Here is a 6569-nt window from a genome sequence, read left to right as displayed (position 1 = left end):
GTGATGAACTATGGAATTGACTTTGCCAAAGAACACTCAAAATTGCACAAAGCACATATTAATGTTGGATCGATGAGTTTTCACTTCTGGGATTATGGCAGATATTCTGAAGGTTAATTACCCACCTTATAGCAGAAAAGAAAATCACAGCAACAAAAAGAAACCCCCCATATTTTGGGAAGGAGACTCCACACCATCGTGAGTAAAAGGGATCGGCAGGGTCTACTGGGCCATAAGACTGACCGCAGTGGAGCTCGACGGCATCCTCTCGTTATTTCTGGAAACAGAACAGTGACAGCCCTGCAGCCCTCGGCCCTTAAGCCTTTATGGCTTCTGGAGGTGCCACCAAAGATGACCAGCTGGAAATGGAGAAGCCTGAAAGCTCATGGGGAAGATTTTGCTTTCAAAAATCCACAGAGCAGAGGACAGGCCAGGAGAGGGCGCTGTAGGAAAAGACAAAAGTGTCCTGAACTGGAGGGAAACCGACCCCAGCATTTACCTTTGTCTTTGTGTTTTCAGGTGGGACAGAGCGGCTGTTCCTCATGGAACCGAATGAGGTCCTGAATCCGCTAAGGGCCAGAGAAGGGAACAGGCCTTAATGGGGCTTCCATGCTCTGTGCCGAACGAGAAACCCTCCACACCCTCCGCTGCCACCTCACTCTCTTTGCCACCCTCTGGGCCTCATCCTTGAGGAAGACGCCACAGAGCCCTCATCCAGGGGTTTTCTTACTTCTCCACTGACTGTGGACAGGCCAGGCTCTAAGCAGCTGGAAATGGGCTCTAAATCAAAAGTTCACTGTACATATCAGAGGAAGTCACTCATCATGTGAGCACAGACTCAAAATTAAAATAGGAACAGCCATGGATGGGAAGAATATCAATGAACCCTGGACAGAAACAGCACTCTCTCCTTTTCTTCAAGCCATAGGGGTGTTCAAAGTTAATCTAACCTCCATAGCTGACCAGGTATTATCAATATTTATGAACAGAAATGGACATAAAGAGACTAACAGTCATGAGGAAAGGTAAGAGCTATAGAAATTAACTGGAAAGTTTTAGGATTACACTTCAAATGCTAGAGAAGTTAGATGACATAGAAATTTAATTTACTAATGAAGTTTTATAGTTCACAATAAAGAATTTAAACAAAAAGAATGAAGGAAGTTCCAAAAAGTGTAAATAAATGCTTCCTTAAGAAAAGAAGAAATATTGATCCATGAAGACACAGCCAGAAAATTTCTGCTCCCATCAGCACTTATGGCTCCCATTCTAAAATGTTATTCGTGTTACTTTTCTCAAATAATAATAAAAAAATAACGCCTTCCCACTGACTCAACGTTGGAAGGGGACCTGGCTTATTTGCCTTCTAGGGTCATCCCCTCAGTTAAAAGTAACCAAGACATCAGAGTGGAACAGTGTCCACAGTCAGTGGAGGGGCTTGAGCTCCACCATTCACAGGGGACCGGCCGAGAGCCACTCAGTTGTGGCACCTGAGAAAAACAGGGTCCTGCCACTTAAGCCCTCACCCCCGAAAGGAGAAGCAGGATGTGTGGATTGTGCAGCAGAAGTTAAGTGGCTGCCTTCACAGTGAGCTCCTTCCTTTCCAGAAAGGGTTCTCTAGCCCCGGCTATTCCTGGGCTGCCTCCTGACTCATGTGTCTTTCTGGCACTTCCTGCTTTTCCATCATTTCCCATCTTGAAGATAGAGAAAGAATTGACCTGAAGAATTAAAACACCATGTTTTTTACTAGACACTCAAAAGTTCATCTTAAAACAAAAACATCCTTAAAATTTGTCCATCACAGTTACCTACCTGTGCTGCTTGCAGGCAGCCTTCCTCTCTGCCGACTCCCTCCGCAAGGCTTGGGCACAGAGCTGTGGGGAGAAAAATATATCCATGTCCTGACTTGCCGGACTATGCCCAAAATCAAGGAGGGGGGAAAAAAAAAAAACTTACCCAGTTGTTGAGGACCTTTCTTGCAGCAGAAGGGGCGATCTGAAAAAGCCAACACCTGAGAAAGTGTGTATTGAGAGAGTCTAGGGGCTGTGGCATCATCTTCATGAGCGCTTAAGGATCCTGCAACTGCGGGGAGGAAGGCTCCTTACCTCGCATCTGTAGGAGTCCTCTACCCACCGCCGCAGCTCTTGTCTGTCTTGAATCGTTTTCCTATGGTTTAGAATCACTTTCGTCAGACAAAGCATCATCTTCAGTACGATTTTAAATAATCTGCCATGTTCCTGATTTCCTCACAACTGACCCCTTACACCATCTATCTGTACATAGAAAATGTATTTCACATGGTTACAAAAGTACAGTATGATTAAAATTGTTGCTGTAATGCTTCCTCCTCTTTTACTTAATGCCTGCTGGGTTGTGAGCTGACAATTTCCTTACCCATTTTCAGTATGTCCCTAATTCATCCTTCATTGGGCATCTTTTATCAGGAAGCTCCATTCTCCTGGAATTAATATCCTTGCCGTATTTCACAGGGCAGACACAGCTGAGCTGATGAACAGGCACAGCCCTTTCGAAGGATGGGTTGATCCTACAACAACACGCTTTCCTAAGGATGATGACAACTCACACCACCCCTAAAACGGCTGGTATGAACCGAGTTTCCACACAGTCAGGCCGGCATTGCAGTCAGGAGATATTCAGCTACTTCACATGTTTTGATCACTAGTAAATCTTCAGGTACTTTGTGTTCTCTTGTGTGAATTCTCTCTCTAGGTATCTCTTCTGATCATTTGTTTCCATTTCTGTGTTAACTGGGTCTATACATTGTACAAAGATTTAAAACAAAACACCCCAGCAGGGCTTTCCCAAGAGGCTGGTGTGGGTTTCTGAACTCACTCCCAGATGGGTATTTTTTCTAGAGCCAATTTCCTGGCTTCTTCCACCTCTGACAGCCGCCTCTCCCTTTCTGCTCACTCACATTCTTTCATTCTCAGTTTCCTCAGTTGAGAAGGGAGAGAGATGCATGCACATGATCCACCGGCCGGTGTGGGATTCCTTCTTCCCTTCTGGTATCTGAAGGCCGTGATTCAAAGGTCCCCTGACAACCTTCCCATAAATGAACCAAGTGATCCTCACAACTGGAGGGAGAGTTAACACCTTCCATGGAGGGACAAAGAAAAAGCACACTCTGGCCTGCTGGCAAGTCACCTGTTGTTTCCAGCTCATCTTCATCACTCTGTATTCCTACTCTTTAGTAAGTATGAACTACTACAAGCTTCTATGAGATGCGCTATGTGTGCTTCTAGGATCAGTCTTGTGCCTGACATAGCGAAAGCTCATTTTAGTTGAGTGTGGAAAACCAGACCTCACCAGCTCATCACAACTAAACCTGTAAGGATGGAGCAGGGATCGCTCCTCGTCTGACTCCTCCCATAGGGAGACCTGATTCTCCATCAGAAGCTGATGCCAGAACCCAGACAATCAGCCTCAGAGAGATCCGTCCAGGACATGCTGTCATTAGCCCTGTGGTTCACTGCTGCACATGTCCATGATTCAGGACTGGAACTCTTCTCATGGACTTTAAAGATCCTGGTTGAGAGAAAAGGCCAATCTGAGTGCTGGGTGCATCTACTGAATTGGAAATGATCGAATGGCTCTTTAGTCAGGGTGCCCTGAAAATAGGTGACAAACTGCAAACCATCCTCTGGTGTCGAGTGACTTTAACAAGGTTTGGTTCACAGAGAGTGAGGGCAGAAAAAGGAAATGGTTGAAAAGGTAGGTTTGCTGTGTTGCCCTCACACTACTTGATTCATGGTTCTGATTCTAAAAATCTCACTTGATACTTGATTTCATATGAAGGAGTGTAAAATGCCAAGAACTCTAGGAAACAGGGGCAAAAACACTTCAAAGAGAAAGTTCACGCACCTGCTTCTGAGCGCCCAGGGCACTCTCCAGCACATGCTGTCTGGAGTGGCCTGAAGTAAGGATGTGTTGTGAGGTGCAGAGGATGCAATGGGAACAGGATCCTGTCCCCACCCTAAAGGAGGTCACAGTTTAATGCAAATGAGAAGCCAGTGAGGACATCACTACTCCTGCTGTGCACTTGGGAACTGGAAACACAATACCTGAGTCTGGAGGGAAGCTAAGGAAGCATTCTGCTCTGGGGTAGACATGAGTGCATGTGAAGCTTCTGATCTCCCATGAGAACAATGGGGACGTGGAGCAGAATCTAAAACCCATGACTGAAAGCATCAAGTTGCAAACATGGCAGTAAAGAGACATGAGGCCAAGATGGAGAAGAAGGAAACCCAGGACGAAGGTCAGCCTCACATTTGGGGCTCATTTCCCTGAGTTTCACCACTGAATTCCAGAAGGGACTAACTGAGATGCAAAGAAGCAGAGCAGCTTTTGCACCATGTGGAGGATTGGATGGAAAAAAAGCAGATTGAGGCTCTGTCAGTGAAGGTGATCCCTACTGAAGTCCACTGGTTTTGGATGGGACCCAGAAGAGTCACAAGCCAGGAAAAGAGGTGGACAGGAAATACCCTGAGCTTTATAGGGACTGAACCTGCACTGATAACCTCAATTGCTGACGGTATAGAGGGTGTGTAGGTGTGCTAGGACCCCGACCATCCCCCAGAAATAGACGCCCATCTTTTCTGCAGCAAGATAACATGCTAGTAGGCGTCAATTCGTTGCTAAATACTTTTTAACCAGTGACTGACAATCAGCAAAAAAGACTAGTCATGTGGCAGGAAAAATGCAATGTCATATGACCAAAAGCCAAAAGGCTGTGAGAATGAATCCAGAGGTGACGCAAGCATTGAATTTAACAATGCCAGTACCTGGACCTCCTCCTCCCACTGAAACATTACAATCAAGTATGTAGGAAGGGAAAGGAAGCATGAAGATTAATCAAGCAGGAAGGACAAGCTCAATTTTGCACCCACTGAATTTGCCACAAATATTGTGGAAAATATTCTCAAGGCCATTGCAGTTGTCTACTTTGGTTGGCACATGGTTCATACAACAGTATTTGTGTCAGTGAACATCTTACTCTTCCTCGACAGTCTTTCTTTGCCCAAAGATTTCTCAATGACTGTTGACCTTCATCATCACCTCTTAGACTTCAGCTTGCACTTTAGCTTCCGTAGATTTCCATGACATAGAAAAGTATTTTAGGTCTGTTTTAATTCCTGGAAATGATAAAATCCTTTTATGTGTGTGCATACAAGGCATACAAGTGGACCTGAGCCCTTGGTTAGGGTGTAGAGAGGAGAAGGGGAGAAACCTGAGGGCCAGAAGCTGTTCTTTCCCTTAACAGGACAAACTCATTTCCACACTATGGGGACTCCGACAGATAGCATACCTTCCTGGCTACGGCTGTTGGACCTCCAGGCTTTCCCCTGTCAATCCGTGGATCTGTCATGGACATTTCATGACTTTAAGACAGATTTGAGAAAAGACATCTAGGAAACAATAATGGAACAAGGATGTGAATATACTTCACACAACTGAACTGTACATTTCAACAAGGTTAAGATGGTAGTTATCATGTTATACGTATTTTACCACAGGTTAAAATGTTTCACAATTTGAAAAGAAAGCAACTACCTTCCCTTCAGTTCTCTGAGTTCTAGAGTTTGTAACATTTCACTCCCTGCTCCTTCCTGATTTTCTGCGGAGCGTCTACTCAGAGTCCATGCTCTACTCAGAGTCCACTTTCCCGTCCCTGACACCAGCTTCACTGAGGCTGGTTGGAATCTAACACAAAACATTCTCAGTAATGCCTGAATTCCCACCAAGAATTCCATATAGACAGCGTATGAGTTGAATCTTCTAACATGAAATATTTGTTCTCTTCTTGGTAATATGCAATGCAAATCCTATTGCAGATGTGCGTCATATACCTCCGAAATTCCTGATGTATTCAATGAAATAACATCTTTAAAGTTCTTTATAGAATGTTTTTTCTGATTTCCTCACATAGGATAGACAAAAAAGAACATGTACTAGGAGTTTGATAGAAGCAAAGAGTGATCTACAAAGATGAAAGAGCAGCAACTGCGTGCACCCCACAGCTACTGCTGGATTTTATGGGGAAAGCAGCTGGCCCAGTTTGGAGCTAGGAGAAATGTCAAACACATGAAGAAATGAGAAGCAAAGAAACACCGTGAGGCATGAACGTTTCATGGCACCCATGATGTCCCTGCTTGTGAGATAATGAGACAGAGGAGTGGATAACAAGGAGAAAGATGAGAAGGTGCAAAGTTATCCAAGTCAAACAGCTCAACTGAACTTTCCTTAATGGAATATTTAAAAAGTGGTACATAATAAAATTTCCCCCAATTCACGTCAAAAATTCTCTCTTCAGGACTAAGTTGGGTAGAGACTGTTCAATGTGCCTAGATATCTTCATAAGTCATATATTTTCTGTTTTCTGTGTATCTTGAAGGGCAGTGCCAAATGAAGTGTAATTATCTAGGTTGTAAAAATAAAACATACTTCCTCTTGCCTTGAGGATAAAAAAGCATTGTGGCATTAGCACTTTTTTCTTGGATCATTGTTCAGAAGATGTTTAAGCCCCTAGACACCCACACTTTTTTTTTTTT

General features: G+C 44.2%; 2 pseudogenes; both read right to left on the bottom strand.

Moving 5' to 3' along the window:
- Nucleotides 1–264, bottom strand: part of LOC105503082 — a 2866-nt pseudogene extending 2602 nt beyond the window's left edge.
- Nucleotides 265–515: 251 nt separating this feature from the next.
- LOC105503072 overlaps nucleotides 516–6569 on the bottom strand; it is a 29908-nt pseudogene continuing 23854 nt past the window's right edge.

The sequence above is a fragment of the Colobus angolensis genome, unplaced genomic scaffold (assembly GCF_000951035.1).
Source record: "Colobus angolensis palliatus isolate OR3802 unplaced genomic scaffold, Cang.pa_1.0 Scaffold12, whole genome shotgun sequence".
Classification (NCBI taxonomy): domain Eukaryota; kingdom Metazoa; phylum Chordata; class Mammalia; order Primates; family Cercopithecidae; genus Colobus; species Colobus angolensis.
Note: the sequence above shows the minus strand (reverse complement) of the source record. Positions and strands in the feature narration are given on the sequence as shown.